The 18,305-nt window shown below is 42.6% G+C and overlaps 1 long non-coding RNA gene across 1 annotated transcript in view; it reads right to left on the reverse strand.

The window, feature by feature from the left end:
- Positions 1-18,305, reverse strand: part of LOC129007511 (uncharacterized) — a 71,212-nt gene that overhangs the window by 13,770 nt on the left and 39,137 nt on the right. Inside the window, exon 3 of the long non-coding RNA XR_008492336.1 lies at positions 7,489-7,655. This is a non-coding gene — a long non-coding RNA (uncharacterized LOC129007511). The remainder of the gene's footprint in view (positions 1-7,488; positions 7,656-18,305) is intronic.

Here is an 18,305-nt window from a genome sequence, read left to right on the forward strand (position 1 = left end):
AACTATCTAACCCCAGAGACCATGCTGCTAAACACTGGGCCACTCACCTTAGGACAGTAAGATACAAACACTGTTATACAAAGAAAGACCACAATGAGAGGTTGTCTATAAGTACATTAAGAGCAGAGAAGGAAGTAGCAAGTGTGGGCTGAATTATTCTCAAAGGATAACTTTAAAGGACCCTTTAGACATTGGGTGGTGGGGAGGGCTAAAGCGTAGACTTGAAGGACGGACAGGATTTGGAGAGATCAAAAGGGCCAGGTGGTAGCTTAAGGGAAAGGAAGCCACCTGAAGGAGGGCATAACAGTGGGAGTGAGCATTGTGCCTCAGGGTACATGCAGAGAACCATCAGTTTGCTGAAAAGCAGTGACAGTAGAGGTTGAGGACACTTTTAGGGTGTTGGGTATATGTTCACTGTCCTGATTGTAGGGATGATATCACAAATGTATACATAACCAAGACTTACACGTTGTATACTTTTGTATGTACATTTTATTGTATATCAGTTATACCTCAATAATGTTGTTTTTAAAACTAAAAACAATAAAGGCAACATGATTCAATTCATATGACATTGTAGAAAATAGGAACAAAAAACAGGTCAATATTGCCAGGGGCTAAGAATAGGGGAATGGGTTGATGACAGAAGTGTGAGGGGAATGGGTTGATGACAGAAGTGTGAGGGAATTTGGGGGTGAAGAGGTCACGGAAGCATTCTATGTCTCGTGTTCTCTATCTTAATTGTGGTAAGGATTACATGATTGTATTTTTTGTCAAAACTCAGAACTGTACACATAAGAAGGATGAATTGTACTGTAGTAAATATATATCAATAAATCAGACTTTAAAAAAAGTTAAAAGATTACACACACACACACACACACACACACACATATGACCTGTATGTGTTTGCTTGTTAACAGTGATAAGTAAATAGAAAGTAAATCTTTCTCCTCCTCCTGGAGCTGAAATGCTGGAAAATCCAAAGCAGGCTTCAAAGACTGACTTCCCATCTATGTACTGTCTTTTATACTTTTTAAAGTCTTTTCAAATCTAATATGTCATTTGATCCAGTTGCCAACCCTAGAAGGAAGGGAGGGGAAGGGGTTACATACTGATTGGTGAATGAGGAAACTGAGGCCAGGGAGGTTAAAGACTCTCACTCAACATCACGCAGCTCAGAAGCGGTGAAGTCAGGACTAGGGCCAGACAGACCTGGCTTCTAGTCTGTTGCTCTTCCCATGTGCACCACTGCCCCACTCCACCCCATCTCCAGCTTTGCAGGGTCCTTCTTGATCAGCAATCCATGGTCTTGTGCATCCAGAGGGAAGGACTGTGAATCAAGACCCTCATCCTGTAGGAGGCTTCTCAGAGCCTGCCCTCTGCCTTCAAATCATGGTGGAACCACAGGTAAATCATGTGGACAGCACCTGGGTATATCCCACAGGTTGTGATGAGAGGACACTTCACCTTGGTGGTCTTCCTCCCAGAAACCCATAACCCCAGTGTAATGAAAAAAATACTTTGCAAACCCAAATGGAGGGACATTATATAAAGCACCTGACCAATACTTCTCAAAATTATCAAAGTATCAAAATAAGGAAAGACTGGAAAGTTATAACGAAGAAGACACAACAATTAAATGTAATCTGATATGCTGGATGAAATTCTGGAACAGAAAAAGGGACATTCATGGAAAAGCTAGTGAAACCTTAATAAAGATTATAGAGTTTAACTAACAATAGTAACCTGTCAATGTTTGTTCCTTAGTTTTTCTGAAGGTACTATGGTGATGTAAGATGTTAACAATAGGGAAAACTAGGAGAGAGGAACATGAGAACTGTTTGTATTAATTTGTAAATTTTCTGTAAAAGTGAAATTATTCCAAAATAAAAAGTTTATTTTTAAAATATCTCAGTGGAGGCACTAGATGCTTTTGTCCTTCCTGTTGAATTTTCTCTGAAGAAGCAAAGGGAATATTTTGTTTTTAGCCAGGATAGTTAATTTTTAAGCCAGGGGCAGGAGCTTCTCTGCTTCAGCTCATAAAACCCCACACCAGGTTGCCTGGTGGTGAGAGCCATCCACCTCTTCCCATCCAGAGTCACTCTGCCTTCTCCCCATCAGCAGCACCACCTGGCTCTTTGAACTCAATAAAGGCATCCTGGTCATGTGTGCATCCAGACAGCTGAGGGTCAGAGGGCAATGGCAGCCTCATCCACTGCTCTCTTGAAGCCTCGCTGGTCAGATCCCCTCTGGGCAGGACCACTGCTGGGGCGGGATTTCCAATGCTCCCAGTAGATATAGATAAAGAAGCATGGGTGTATGTGTGTGTGTGTTTGTGTGTGTGTGTGTGTGTGTGAGAGAGAGAGAGAGACAGAGAAAGAGAAAGAAAGAAACAGGCACACAAATGGAGAGAGACAGACAGATATACAGGGAGACAAACACAGCTGTTCACTGAGTGAGGACGTTATGGTGAGGGACCTGAAACAGGCTCCTAGAAATAATCTCTCAGTAGGGAAGCATCAAATCCCTTTGGAAACCAATGAAGCAGGAAAGTGGTGTTGACCAATCTATTGTGCAGGCCTTTTTTATTATCAGTAAATAATGAAAGGCTGAAACTGTCCTATTACCAAGACTAATAGTTTCCGTGATTCTCTCCCTCTCCACACCCCACCCTCTGCCAGCTTTTGGTGACCAATTTTTTACCCTGTATTCTGCCTCTGATAACATAGTAGTACTTTCTCTTCCAGGCCTCTCTCCTTCCATCCTCCTTCTCCTCTTCGTCTGCCTTAAAGGATTATTCTGCTTCCCAAATGCGGACACTCACATTGAGGTCTCATCCCTGCCTGCATTCTTGGAAGCAGCTGTAGCCCACAAAGCACAGTCCCCCCAAGCCATGCCTCCAGGGCATCTTCAGGGCCCAGGTGGTCTGCTGGCTCCAGTACTTCTACAATAAGTAGAATTATACAATAAGTGCAATCAGGATAAAGACTAGACTCCCAGCATTCTTCCTTCAGAGTAACATTGACACATTTACTCATAAAGTGAATCTTCCCTTCTCAACTGATTCTCAACTGGTTCATTTAGGGAAGGTGAAGTTTCCACTCAGGAAGCAAAAATAACATCAGAAATTTTAACGAGATAATTTAGTGTAAATCACTGCTCACCAGGAATTGGAGAACTGAGATGGCAGAGAGGATAATGCTGAAGTTTTACAGAGATAACTACAAAGTGGCTATGCCACCATGGCTGGAGGAACAAAGGGAAGAGTCTAGGGCTACTAGGACCTAGAGACATGAAGGAACCCTTCACAGAGATGGAGCCCAGACGTCTGAGGAAGGTATGCCAACAGGCCAGGGCTGGGATCTCCAAGGAGGGACAATGGGACTGGTTCTGAGAGTGTGGAAAAAAAATGAAGACTGGAGCCAGCTGCTCTGCTGAAATGAACTGCCACTGCCAAAGCAAAGAAGCATTGTTGGAGTGATGCTGGCAGGAACTGGAAGCAAACAGGAAGAGGCATATCCCTTTTCTCTTCTCCAGGAAGCAGTCTCCACATAGCACCTTCTAATAGCAGAATCTGATATGGATCCATTTGGCAAAAGGAAAAGGGGTTTGCAGAATCCCATCCCAGCATCACAAAGCTGAGTATTAAAAAGTAGGTGTGAATTTGAGGCACAGTAGCAAGAAACCAATGGAAAGAGAAGGAAAAAGAGGTATAAATGTACAACTTATCAACTGACTGCTCCATAGCTAAACTATGTGAATGTATATTCATGCATGAATACATCATGTTTTAATGATAACCCCCAATTTAAAATAATAATATCTAATATTTACTGAAACTTTGCCAGGTACCAGACAAATGCTAAACTCTTCATATGAATAATCTAATTTATAAGAACCCCAAAGGTAGATACCAAAAAAATCTTAGTTTTACAGATGTGAAAATTAAGACTTAGAGAGGCTAAGTTGCATATGATCCTCAGAAAGTAGTAGAGCCAAGACCAGACCCTGTAAAGTTCATGCACTGTCACTGTATCACCTCTTATCTGCTGAGATCCATAGCTACAAAGTCTTCCATCCTTTCCTCTCCCTTCTCACTAATATAGTCAGGACCTCTCTAGCAAGAGGGCTAAAAGATTCCTCAGTGCTCTCTCTTCAGATGCGCCATACGGCTCCAATTTCATGTACATCAAAACGCAGCATTTCACAGAATTAGAAAAAAAAAAAATTCTGGCCAGGTACGGTGGCTCACACCTATAATCTCAGCACTTTGGGAGGTTGAGGTGGGCAGACTGCTTGAGCTCAGGAGTTCCAGACTAGCCTGAGTTACATAGCAGGACCCCATCTCTACTAACAATACAAAAAAAAAAAATAGCTAGGTGTGGTACTGCATGCCTATGGTTCCAGCTACTTGGAAGGCTGAGGTGGGAAGACTGCTTTAGCCAGGGGGCAGAGGTTGCAGTGAGCCAAGATCATGCCACAGCACTCCAGCCTGGGTGACACAGCGAGACCCTCTCTGTATTTTTTTAATTAAAAAAAAAGAAAGAAAAAAATCTAAAATTCATTTGAAACCAAAAAAGAGCCCAAATGGCCAAAGCAACCCTATGGAAAATAAATAAATAAATAAAGAAGCTGGAGGCATTATACTACCTGACTTCAAACTATACTACAAGGCCACTGTAACTTAAAAAAGCATGGTACTGGTATAAAAGCAGACCACAGGCCAATGGAAAGGGTTAGGGAACCCAGAAATAAAGTGGCATACCCTCAACCATCTGATCTTTAACAAAGCTGACAAAAGCAAGCAATGGGGAACGTACTCCTGATATGGTTTGGCTCTGTCCCCACCCAAATCTTATCTCATATTGTAATCCCCACATGTCGAGGGAAGGGCCTGTTGGGAGGTGATTGGATCATGGAGGCAGTTTCCCCCATGCTGTTCTCCTGATAGTGAGTTCTCAAGAGATATGATAGTTTAAAAATGTGTGGCTTCCTTCACTCTCTCTCTCCTGCCACCATGAAGACGTGCCTTACTTCCCCTTCGCCTTCCACCATGATTGTAAGTTTTCTGAGGCCTCCCCAGCCATGTGGAATTGTGAGTTAATTAAACCTCTTTCCTTTATAAATTACCTAGTCTAAGGTAGTTCTTTATAGCAGTGTGAAAATGGACTAAAACAACTCCCTATTCTATAAATGGTGCCGGGATCACTGGCAAGCTATGCAGAACATTTAAAACTGGACCCCTCGCTTTCATCATATATAAAAATCAACTCAAGATAGATTAAAGATTTAAGTGTAAAACCTAAAACTATAAAAACCCAAGAAGAAAATCTAGGAAATACCATTCTGACATTGGCCCAGGCAAAGACTACATGACAAGACTCCAAAAGCTATTTCAATAAAAACAAAAATTGACAAACGGGACGTAATTAAACTAAAGAGCTTCTGTACACCAAAAGAAACTATCAACAGACAACCTACAGAATGGGAGAAAATGTCTACAAACTATGCATTTGTCAAAGGTCTACTATCCGGAATCTATTTAAAAAAAAAATTAAAACAAATAAACAAGGAAAAAAAACAAATAAACCCATTAAAAAATGGGCAAAGGATATGAACAGAGCCTTCTCAAAAGAAGACATATATGCAGCCAATAAGCATATAAAAAATGCTCAATATCACTAATAATTAGGTAAATGCAAATCAAAACCACAATGAGATACCATCTCACACCAATCAAAATAGCTATCATTAAAAAGTCAAAAATAACAGATACTGGTGAGGTTGCAGAGAAAAGGGAATGCTTATACACTGTTGGTGGGAATGTAAATTAGTTCAGCCACTGTGGAAAGCAGTCTGGAGATTTCTCAAAGAACTTAAAATAGAACTACTGTTCGACCCAGCAATCCCATTATTGGGTATATGCCTAAAGGAGTATATTCTCTACTATAAAGACGAATGCATATATTTATCACAGCACTATTCACAACAGCAAAGACATGGAATCAACCAAGATGCCCATCAACAGTAGACTGGATAAAGAAAATGTTGTATACATACACCATGGAATACTGTGCAGCCACAAAAAATGAAATCATGTCCTTTGCAGCAACATGGATGGAGCTGGAGGTCATTATCCTAAGTAAATTAACACTAGAACAGAAAACCGAATACCACATGTTCTTACTTATAAGTGGGAGCTAAACATTGAGTACACATGGACACGAGGGTTGAAAAACTACCTATTAGGTATTATGCTGATTACCCGGAGGCCAAAATTATCTGTACACCAAACCCTGGGACACATAATTTGCCCATATAACAAACCTGTACATGACCCCCTTAAATCTAAAATAGAAGTTGGAAAGAAAATAACAGCATTAAAGCATGACCAGCATTAAATCACATATACACAACCATACACCAAATGAAAAGCAGAAAAGAATGTTCCCATACATAAATACAATAGTATCAACTGCAGCCAATAAAATAATGATGTGGCAATACATGAGTTAACATGGAAAGATAATCATAGCTAACATTTAACAAGAGCATCCCATATGCTGGGAACTGTATTATGGAATTTTTTTGGCATTAACATATTTAACCCTCAACCTATAGTTAGTATATAGTATACTATTATATAGTATACTATATAATAGGAATTATATATAGGAATATATATAGGAATTATATAGGAATATATAACCTATAGTTAGTATATTCCATCATTATCATCTTCATTTTACAGATGAGGAAACTGATGCACCATAGCAATTATGTAACTTGCCAGAGATCATACAGCTAGTAACTGATAGAGTCAAGACCTCAAACAAGACAACCAGACTTCAGAGCATGTGATGTTAACCACCACACTATTCTGATTTCAGTAGAGTATAAAAATTCACAACATGCTATTCAGTGAAAAATAAAGCAGATTAGAGAATAGTATGTATAGTATTATGCATGTCTAATACACATACATGGATATATATACATACGTATTTTTTTATTTTTGTCCATAGGGAAAATTATGGGAGGGCTTATGATAAAATATTAACAATGGTTATCTCAGAGAGGTGGTTTGATTTTTTTTTTTTTGCTTTCTTGTATTAAACTAACTATGTGTTCTTCTTTTTCTACAATAAACACATTCTTTGTAATAACATTTTAAGATTTTTGTAAATAAGTAAGTGTCATCTTGGAGAAAATGATCTGGCAATTTGAACAGCTTTTTAATATTTTGAGTGAAAAAGAAGAGCAAACATGTGTTCCCACAGACATGCACAATAGAAAAGAGATTCAAAAGCATTTACTTTATCCTAGTAAGACAATAAACCAGTCCCTGACAATCATTCCCATATATGAATAAGCCCAGGAGCCAAATCCCTGGAATTATTTTAAGCATGTTCCCTTTTCCACTGCACTGTGAAGAGAATTTGCAAATTTATTAAACATGAGATTATTCCACTTTGAAACTCATACCTCCACGATTCTAATCAAGATGACTTGGTCCCTCTGAACATCTGACATTTGCACACTGGATAGCATTGTTGTGGCAGCTGTGATGTTATCCCTTTCCATCGGTAGTATTCTCTCCAATTTCCCCAAACCATGTACTGCCTTGGAAACATCATGATTCTTATAGAGATCTAAGCAAAGGGAAATAATAAAAATAATAAAATCTTACACTTAAAGTCTATCTTTCATGCCACCAAGCTGCCTTGCTAAACCCTTCCTCTAGATAAAAAGACAGACAAGCAGCGTGGCCCATACCATGTGTCATCCTCATAATTAACAATTAGAGAAAACACACCGATTTCTGCTCTCTGGATAATTCCGGTCAGAGTAGTTTTCCACCTGAATTAAGCAGATTGCCAAGGCCAATATTTTCATGAACAGAAAGATTGAGCTGCCTATCTAAAGACGCTGACATGAAAGAGGCCTCTGTGAGAGAAAGCAAAGAGGCATCTTACCATCAGGGCATCAACTCACATGAAATAAAGGTCTGTGGTAATCCAGGGAATCTTCCCTCTAAAGCAAAGGTTCACAGACTTTTCCTACAAAATGCCAGATGTAAATATTTTCAGCTTTGCAGACCGTATGATCTCTGTCACAACTACTTAACTCTGCTGTTGCAGGGTGAAAGCAGCCATAGACACTGTGTAAAAAGAAATCAGCATGACCATGTTCCAATAAAACTTTATATAAACAGATCGTGGGCCAGATTTGACCCGTGGGCTGTAGTTTGCTGAACCTTCCTCCAAAGTATAGGCTGAGGATCCTCATGGTGTGTCTGCAATATTCAAGGCTGCCTCTGAGGAAAACTATAAAGTTGGCAATATTGTTCTCATTGGCTTATTCAATAAATGCATTGCATCCCTTAAGCCAGGGCCTGGCTTAAGCCTTGAGAATCAGAAATAGAAAAGCAAATAAAACCCCTAGCATTTACATTTGGGAGAGGAAGTACTAAGCAAGTAAACAACATGTAAACAAAAAAAATTTCTGGTAGTGGTAAGTGATATAAAGATGATATAAGTAAAGGCATTGGGTTACTTGCTGGGGCAGGGGAGTCCCGCTTTAGATAGGGTGGTCAGGGAAAACTGAGGAAGGTACTTTTGAGTTCACATGACAGTAAAGAGAAGTAGGTACAAATGCAAAGATCTAGGCAAAGAGTAGGCTCTCAGGTATGGAGAACTCAAATGCAAAGAGGACTAAGGCAGAAAAAGTCTTAGTGGGTTTGAGGAGCAAAGAGCCCTGATGCAAAAAGACTGCCAGTTGGAGAATTTCTTGAGGTAAGGAGTTTGAGACCAGCCTGGGCAACACAGCAAGACCCCATATCTTAAAAAAATAAAATAATAAATTAGCCAGGGGTAATGTAGTCTCAGCTTCTTGGGAGGCTGATGCAGGGGGATAGCTGGAATCCACAAGTTTAAGGCTGCAGTGAGTCACGATTGCACCACTACACTCCAGCCTGGGTGACAGAGCAAGACTCTGACTCTAAAGAAAAAAAAGTAAAGGAAGTACAAGACAGGTCCATGTCAAGGAGAACTAACTGATGGAGTCCTCCAGCCTCTACAGGTCTATAACCTGGACTACTGGTGTGAGTATGGCTTGCCCTGCAGAGCCACCAACGCTTCATCAAGGGTCTCCTGCAGTCCTTGAAGTTTAAACACAGATGGGGCTGAGGTTAAGGGCACATCAGAGAGAAAGGACAGCAGCCAGGCAAGGAAGGCGCCAGAAGAGGAGGGCCTTGCCTTCACCTGTGTCTTTGCCAGGTTAGACTTTCCTTCTGAGTCTACCCAGTGATTCCAATGGGCTTCAGCTGCTGCTATGATCCAGGCTCAAATCACAAGATTGCTTCTCTTTGAGATCATCAAAAGTGCAAACACAGAGAGTGACCGTAGGGTTCTCAGCTTGGTGTCTGCTCTCTCCTTATGTCTGCTGAGGCATATTTCACTCTTTTCTTTCCACTCCAGTGGTCTTGGAGCACAATAAAAAATCTAAAATATTTGTATTCCATTTGAGTTAATACCACATTTTCTGTAATTATCCCCGCTGCTAAAATCATTTTATTGTGTGCTTTTTGAGTGAGAGGGAGGGGGTGGGGGATCAAATTAATTCTTTGGCAACAAAAATCTAATTAATCAAAAACTGTTCATAGTCATTTAGAGCCTCTTCAGTCTGTGGAAACTGCAGCCAAAAAAAGAGTAAGAACACTTAGTTTGGTAGTGAAAAAAATCAGGTACTTTTTAAGATACCAGTTTTTATGAATGTGCAAGTGAGAGGCTGGGTAGGTAAAGGAGAGGAGGGTTTTTGCAGTCAGTCTGAGCTGGGCTTGAATCGCATATCTGCCATTTCCTGGCTGCATGACCTTGAGGAAGTTACTTTGTCCATCTGGTCCTCAGTTTTCCCATCTATGAAATGGAAATAATGATGTCCTCTCTTAGGGTCAGTGGAGAGATTGAGATGATGTCTGTAAAACCTTTACAGGTGTTTGTCACATGTTAATGATGGTTTATTAGCATCCCCCAAGCACTGCTGCTATTACATAAATCACAAATTTTGGGGGAGACAGTTTTTAAGCTTTTTCAGAAATGTTCTTTAGGCTGGGCACAGTGGCTCATGCCTGTGATCTCAGCATTTTGGGAGGCCAAGGTGGGTGGATCACTTGAGCTCAGGAGTTGGAGACCAGCCTGGGAAACATGATGAAACCCTGTCCCTACAAAACATGCAAAACTTAGTCAGGCTTGATGGTACGTGCTTGTAGTCCCAGCTACTCAGGAGGCTGAGGCGAGAGGATCACTTGAGTCCGGGAGGCAGAGGATGCAGTGAGCTGAGACCCCACCACTGCACTCCAGCCTGCATAAGAGTGAGACCCTGCCTCAAAGAAAAAAAAGTCCTTTAATATATATACATACATATATATGCACGTTGTGTATATATATCCTTTAACTAAATGTATTATGATTTTAGAAATACATACTGAGGAAAAAAAGAGATAAAGAGATTTAGCTGACGGAATGTTCATCATGCTATTGACTCTAATAGAAAATAAGAAAATCTAAACGTCCTAAAATAGGGATTAGTAAAATCATGCTACACCCATAAAATGGACAATCACTCTTCATATCACTGCCAAAGAGGAATGTTTATTGATGAAAATATGTGCTCATAGTTAAATCAGGGGAGGCACAGGAAGCCAGCTACCCATTTGTAAAGTATAAACCATATTTATTTTGTTAAAAATATTTTGTACCTGTGTATGTGTATATATACAAACTCATACACACACACACACACAAAGAGGGAGAGAGAGAGAGAGAGAGAATGTTCTGGAAGTATGACCAAAGGTTTTTTTTTTTAAATTTTTAATCTTCAACTTTTATTTTAAGTTCAGGGGTACATGTGCAGGATGTGCAGGTTTGTTACATAGGTAAACGTGTGTCCTGGTGGTTTGCTGCACAGATCATCCCATCATCTAGGTATGAAGCCCAGCATCCATTGGCTGTTCTTCCCTATGTTCTCCCTCCTCCCACTCCCCGTCTGGCTCTACCCATCCAGCTAAGCTGCCGGATCAGAGTTCCTTCTGCAACAACTCTCAGCAGCAGCACGCTGAGCAGTAAGATGAAGGCAGGGCTGTGATTTTTCCCAGAATTGGAGATCAGTTTGGGGAGTACTGAGCTACAAACAAAGCCAGAATTGCATTTTGGAGAAAGAGAGGGAGGGGAAAAGTTACAAAAAATAAGAAAAAAGGAAAGACAGACAAAAAATACATATATTAGCAAAGGATCACTATCCAGGTCTTACCCATATTCTCCCTTTATGACTGAAGCCTATACTTATTCCACAACAAGCCCCTAGGCTATAGTTGCAGGATCCCCTGTCATCTCCATGCTGAGTCCATGGAAATTCCAAGTGGGGGAGGGAAACATGCTTTGAGCATGGCTGGGCAAGGCAGAAGGGTAATGTTGTCCTAAGAATGGAAGGCTCTGATAGAAGTTTGAAGGCATGTCTTTGAGACTTTCAAGAGCGTTCCTACAGACTCCTGCAAAACATGAAGCAGATGCCCATAATAAAATGGTATCCTGCTAGATCTCTGATGGAAGAAACAAACCTCGAAGCAAAAGAACCTCTACATTAGATGGAGCATTTCAGCTTAATGGTAAAAGAGAAAGCAGTAAATGCAAAATTGGAAGAATAATAATAAAATCCACAAAACAACCTGACTTGGACGGTCTGTATTTATTCATTTAATTCAACAAATACTATGTGTGTCTTAATGTGCTGGGCCTATGAGAGTTACCAAGAAGTCTAGGACAAGGTCAGTCCTCATGAGCTCACCATCTAATGGATATGTTTCTTCAGGTTCCTTCATGCAGCAGATTGAGTTTTCCAAAAGTAATCAGCCACATAATAGTTCTGATCACACATCTTTCAAAACCTTGCTACTCCTCTATCAAAAAGGGGAGTCTATTTCCCCTTCTTTAGTGTCTGGATGGGCCTTTGTGACTACCTTGACAAGTAGAATGTAGCAAAACTGATGCTGTACATCTTCTGAGGCTATATGTTAAAAGATGGTGCTTTCCACCTGGTTCTTTTTGGAAGGACTCTCACTTGTGGGTTGGCAGAGGCAGTGCCATCATGCTGTGAAGAAGCTCAAACTAGTCCATACAGGGAGACTTTTAGAGAGACCTATGTGGAGAGGAACTGAGGCCCCCAGACTCAAGCCAGCCTTAGTCACCAGATATGGTAGTGGGCGGGCCTTCAGATGGGTGTAGCCTCTAGCCTTCAGGTCTTCTGGCTGAGGCTCTAGACATCATGGAGCAGCAACAAGTCATCCCTGCTGTGCCTTGTCTGCATTTATGACCCATAGAATCTATAAGCTTGATAAATCGTCTTATCCTAAATTTTGGAGTAATCTGTTACTCAGCCATAGTAAGTGGAACATCTTGGTCTCTTGAAGTTTAGGGTTTTAGAACCAGGCAGACCTGTTTTTAAATCCCGGCCCTGAGATTTTCCAGTTGCAGGAGGCTGGCAAAGTTATTTAATCTGTGTGAGCCTCACTTTTCCTCTCTGTAAAATGGGTGTAACATCTACCTCGCATGGCTGCCTTGACAAATAAATGCTGCAATGTGTATAAAGCAGCTAGCCTGGTACTGTAGAAACAGAGAGAAACTGCTGTGGGCAGTCTGGGAGAGGATTCATCCTTAAGGACTAGAGTTGTCAGATAAGCATCCTTGAAACAGGTGAGATGAGCATGACCTGGAAGAGTCTGGCCAGGAGGAGAGGAGGTGCAGGGCTTCCAGGTGGGCCCAGAGGGGCATCACCCTGGAGGGATCCCCTCCCACCTTGTGGGCCAGGTCTAGATGGGCTTGCCTGGCTCCCTGCCCCCAAGCCCTGCAGTCTAATCCAGCAGCCACTTGACAGTTATTTGGAGCTTCTGCTTTGTTCTGGAAACAATTCTGGCCCAAGCCAGGGGAAGAGTAATTTTGATGCCCTAGTGACAGTTCCTGCCCGCTCTGTCCAACTTCTCCAGGAAACAGCTAACCAAGGCACCTGCTGAGAATCCTGGAAAAAATCATGGCAACTGCCCAGGGACTCTCCCACCTCTCTGACCTCCCACCCGCTTCTGACCTGAGCTTTGCCCCGCTTCCATCCGTGTACCTGCTCTGCGCATTTGTGGAAGGAACTTGGCTTCCCCAGCCTGAATTTAAATGCCCTCTGAGGACTCTGGCTCCTCCCCAGTTTTCTGGTTCTTCCTGCCCGACCCTACCCTCAAAACCAGCCTAACCATACTAATAATAAGCAGCTACCATTTATTGACCACCCATGCCAGGCAATTCCTCACATTATCTCCTGTAAACTCCAGCAGCCTTCTGAGGCTGGTATCAATAATCCCATTTAAGATGAAGAAACAAATGTCACTCAGAGAAATTAATTAATTAGCCCAAGGACACAAAGGAGATAGTGATAGAGACTCTGGGATTCCCCCAAGTCAGCATATTCTTTATTTTTATTTTTATTTTTTGAAACGAAGTCTTGCTCTGTCACTCAGGCTGTAGTGCAGTGGCACGATCTCAGCTCACTGCAATCTCCGCCTCCTGGGTTCAAGTGATTCTCCTCCCTCAGCCTCTTGAGTAACTGGGACTACAGGTGTGCGCCACCATGCCCAGCTAATTTTTGTATTTTTAGTAGAGACTGTGTTTCACCATGTTGGCTAGGCTGGCCTCGAACTCCTGACCTCAGGTGATCTGCCCATCTCGGCCTCCCAAAGTGCTGGGATTACAGGTGTGAGCCACTGCGCCCGGCCCAAATCTGCATCTTCTTAACCCTGGTATCACGCTCACTAACTCAGCCTACTTAGCATGCACACACTCACCCTACAGCCTGCAGTTGTACCACATCATTCCTCACTGCCTCCTCCCACCTCTGGCCTGAACTACTTCCCTGAGAGCCTGCAAGAAGCTGTCTGGACACTGTCTGTCTGGCACTGCCTGCTTGTCTTAGTTCCTTTCTTGGCAGCCAGGACCCTCATCTCCAACAGCCAGGTTACCTAGGATGACGCAGGTGCTTGAAGTGGATCTACTGCAGGTGATGGGAAGAAGATGGGCTAGGATGGGAGAACTACCACAATGTCTCAAGAATATAGAGGCAGGCTCTGGGGGTTGGCCTTCCCAGTCCTGGCCTTTCCTGAGATGTCACTGCAGGGCATCTGGTAATCAGCCACACCTGTAGATAAGACCAGCAGCCCAGAAATTCTCAGATTCATGGTTTTTATGGGGTGGAAAAAGAAAATATCCTTGACATTCCAGGCAGTCCTTCTCAGTTACTGCTAATTATCAAAGCAATTGTCAAGCTATTTACTGGAAACTGCCCCCCTCATCACAACTAAGTTAGAAAGTTACTTCCAACTATCAGGAGTCTGAGACAACTAGACGAAGTAACATGGAAGGTGTTTAATAACTATTTGAATGAATGAATGAATATGTGAATGTATGCATGCATGAACAAACTCACTGCAAGCTCCACGAGGACAGATGCCAGATCTGCTTTGCCTGTCTCTATACTTCCAGTTTCCAGCCCTGTCTCCTGTAATAAATTATTTGGGGGATGGGGATTATTATCGTCTGGGGTGAACTGATAAAGACCTGGTCCTCAGGGGTGGCAGAAGGAAGGGGAAGATGAAAGAGGCCCTGAGAAGGAAAAAAAAAAAAAAAAAGGCAAACCAGATGACAGATTTAGTCATGGATGTTTGAGGAAAGAGAAAAAGACTAGGATGTCCCTGAGTTTAGAGCATAGGATACCAGGAGACACAGGAGGCTCTGGCCCATCAGGCAGGGGAGGAAAGGGGACGATTATTAAAAGGGGCACAGGCCCAGTGTCAGCATCAGTGGATATTTGTCAGAGGACAGGAAGGAAGGCACACTGAGCTCCAGGGGCTGTAAGGATCTCACAGGACAATGTCTAGCAGGTAGCTGACTAGAGAGGGCCACCCCCAAGGAAGTCCTCTGCAGAAGTGATAATTGAGGCTGGCAGAGAAGGGAGGGGAGGAGGGAAGTCACTGGGGAGGAGGAGGAGGTGAAGTGCCAAAGAGGTGGGCACGTTTAGCAGGAGAGGAAAATGCTCAGTTGGCACGTTGTGACCATTTTCTGTGAAAAAGAAGGGTTTGCCATGTGAGGGAGGGGACTGGCATGATGCTGTGAGGGGCCATTGACCAAAGTTGCAGAATCCCTAACTAAAGCTACAGGGACCCCAAGACCACAGGAACAAGCAGAGACTGTGGGAAGAGACCCAGTGGGTAGAGGAAGGGGAGTGTGAAAGGCAGTCAAGTCAGAAAGGCCAAAAGCAGTAACAAAAGATCAAAGCCAGTCTGGGAAAGAAAGGAGAGCTGGGTCAGGGAATTAGAGGGCCAACCCAGAAAGGCTGGACAACTGTTTAGGGTATAGGAGCTCAAAAGACCAGACAGGAGGAATGGCCTCAAAGAGAAAGACCAGCACCAGGGAGACAAAACCATAGGGATGCAAATTCCAGCCCAGCAGCAAGTATTTTTTACATCCAAAGATGGGACAGAGTAACAAAGATATGAATTTCCCCCTCACTTGGGGTATTTGACCCAAGGCTGGATGCCCGTTGGAAGGCATCCGCAGAGCACACTGGCTTCATCTAGGGTATTGGACAAAGGACCTTTAGGGTCTGTCCTGCCCTGAGACTCAAATTCTCAGCAGCCACCCTGTCACTCTTCAGTATGTCTATCACCCTTCATTCATGTTCAGCACTGCCTTTTCACCAGCTCATACCTTCGTTTTTACCTATTAATTTATAATCTCACTCCCCACCTCCAGCCACCATGTTATTATCTATTACTACAAAACAAATTGTTATGGGCTGCTTATTTATTTGTGTCTTCCCAAAATTCATATATTGAAGCCCTAATTCCCAATAGGAGGTGGGGCTCTTGGGAGTGATTCAATTTAGATGAGGTCATAAGGGAAGAGCCCACGTGATAGGAGTAATATCCTTATAAGAAGAGAAAGATGGCCGGGCTCAGCGGCTCATGCCTGTCATCCCAGCACTTTGGGAGGCCAAAGCAGGAGGATCACATGAGGTCAGGAGTTAGAGACCCAACCTGGCCAACATGGAGAAACCCCATCTCTACTAAAAATACAAAAAAATTAGCCACGTGTGGTGGCACACATTGGTAATCCCAGCCACTCGGGAGGCTGAGGTGGGAGGATTGCTTGAACCCAGGAGGCAGAGGCTGCAGTGAGATGAGATCATCACACTGCACTCTAGCCTGGGCGATGGAGCGAGACTCCATCTTAAAAAAAAAAAAAAAAAGAAGACACTAAAGCTGTGTCTTTCACTCATGTGAGGACACAGTAAGAAGGTGGCTATCTATAAGCCAGGAACAGGGCCCTCACCAGACACTGGATCTGCCAGCACCCTAATCTCAGAGTTCCCAGCCTCCAGAACCATGTGAGATAAATGTTTGTTCTTAAGCCACCTAGTCAATGGTATTTTGTTTTAGCACTCAGAACTGACTAAGCCAGAAATTGCCCCAAAACTTAATAACTTAACATTAAAAACATTTACTATCTCACAGTTTCTGTGGGCCAGGAATCCAGGAATGGCTAGCTAGAGCCTATGGCTTTGAGCCTCACAGGCTGCAATCAAGGTTTTGGCTGGGGCTACAAGTGCCCTCAAGCCTCCACTAGAAAGATCTGCTTCCTAGCTCACCCCTGTGGACAATGGAGTGAGGCCTCAGTTTCTCATGAGCTATTGGTCAGAGGCCACCCTCAGTTCCTTGCCACGTAGGCCTCTCCATCGAGCATCTCACAACAGGGCAGCAAGCTTCATCAGAGCAAGTGAGAGGGCAAGAGACAGAGAATGCTGTTGAGATAAAAGGCAGTCTTTTGTAGCCCAATCAGAAGTGATGTCCCATCACTTTTGCCGTATTCTGTTTCTCAGAAGCAAGTCACTAGGTCCACACCACATTCAAGAGCTAGGCTGTGACTGCCAGGAGTCATGGTTCTTACTGAGAACCACATCAGCAGCCTCATGCCATGCTCCTGCACCCACCCATCACCAAGGGCAAGCTCCATGACAGCAGAAACCTCATCTGTCTTGTTCTCCACCCTACCTCAGTACCTCACTCCTAGTAGATGTTTGATATCTATTTTTTAAGGAATAAATAAAGTAACCAAACTATAAGCTCCAGGAGCTCCCAGTATTGCACCCTTGAATACATGCCTGTATTTTTTTTTCAAATTTTATTTTTAATTGACAAGTAATTGTATATATATATGGGATACAACCTGATGTTTTGATATATGTACACAATATGGAATGATTAAATCAAACTAATTAACATGTCCATCACCTCACATACTTATCATTTTGGGAGGAGTGTGAACATTTAAAATCTACTCTCAGTAATTTTGAAATATACATTACTAAATGCTTGTTGAATGAATGAATGATCTGAATGTCCTTTGGTGAATATTTGACACAGTCCCTAAATCACTAGATAAAAAAATATAGGAGACTGAGTGGCTTCATGAGTACTGTGAAAAATAAGAGTTTTTTAGATATAATGACCCATAAATCCTCATTCCAAACCACGTGTCCATGGGGCCATTTTGCAGATGCTTAAATGACTTAGGAATCTCCCTGGAAGATATGTGGGAAGAGAGCTTGCTGTCACTAGAGAAAGGAATGGAAAGCAGACCTTTATCCTCTTACCAGGTTGTGGCAGGGGCTCCAGAGAGTTTACATTTTAAATTTGCATAATTGTTTCCCCTTGATTGGCTCCCCTTCCTGCTAAGGCTGGTGTCCTGGAGATACATGTCCGAATGACAAGTATATTGCCAATGCAGACCAGATCTGTGCATCACTGCTGCTGCTGCTGCTGCTGCTGCTGCAGTCAGCTGATTGGCAAGCCTATTAAAATACAGAGAGCCCCAAATGAGCAACTTTGGGGAACTGGAGGGGGAGGCTGGTAAGAACATGTCTTTCCCACCCCCACCCCACCTCTACCACAGCTGTTAATTGCAAAGGGGAGCCTTGATAAATGAAAGTGAAAACAGATACACAACTCAACAGGTGTTTATTAAAGAAATAGCAAATGGCAAGATGCCAGCACGGATAAGCTTCACTATAATCAGTGTATTTACTTCACCAAAAAAAAAAAAAAAAAAAAAAATTCGTCTGGGCTGCTTTTAAGGCTGATAAACTCATTATGCAAAGTTTCAGCCTCCACAGAACTGAGGCTTTTCTATATGTTAATTCATTTCAGTAAA

The sequence above is a fragment of the Pongo pygmaeus genome, chromosome 9 (genome assembly GCF_028885625.2).
Source record: "Pongo pygmaeus isolate AG05252 chromosome 9, NHGRI_mPonPyg2-v2.0_pri, whole genome shotgun sequence".
Taxonomy (NCBI): Eukaryota; Metazoa; Chordata; class Mammalia; order Primates; family Hominidae; genus Pongo; species Pongo pygmaeus.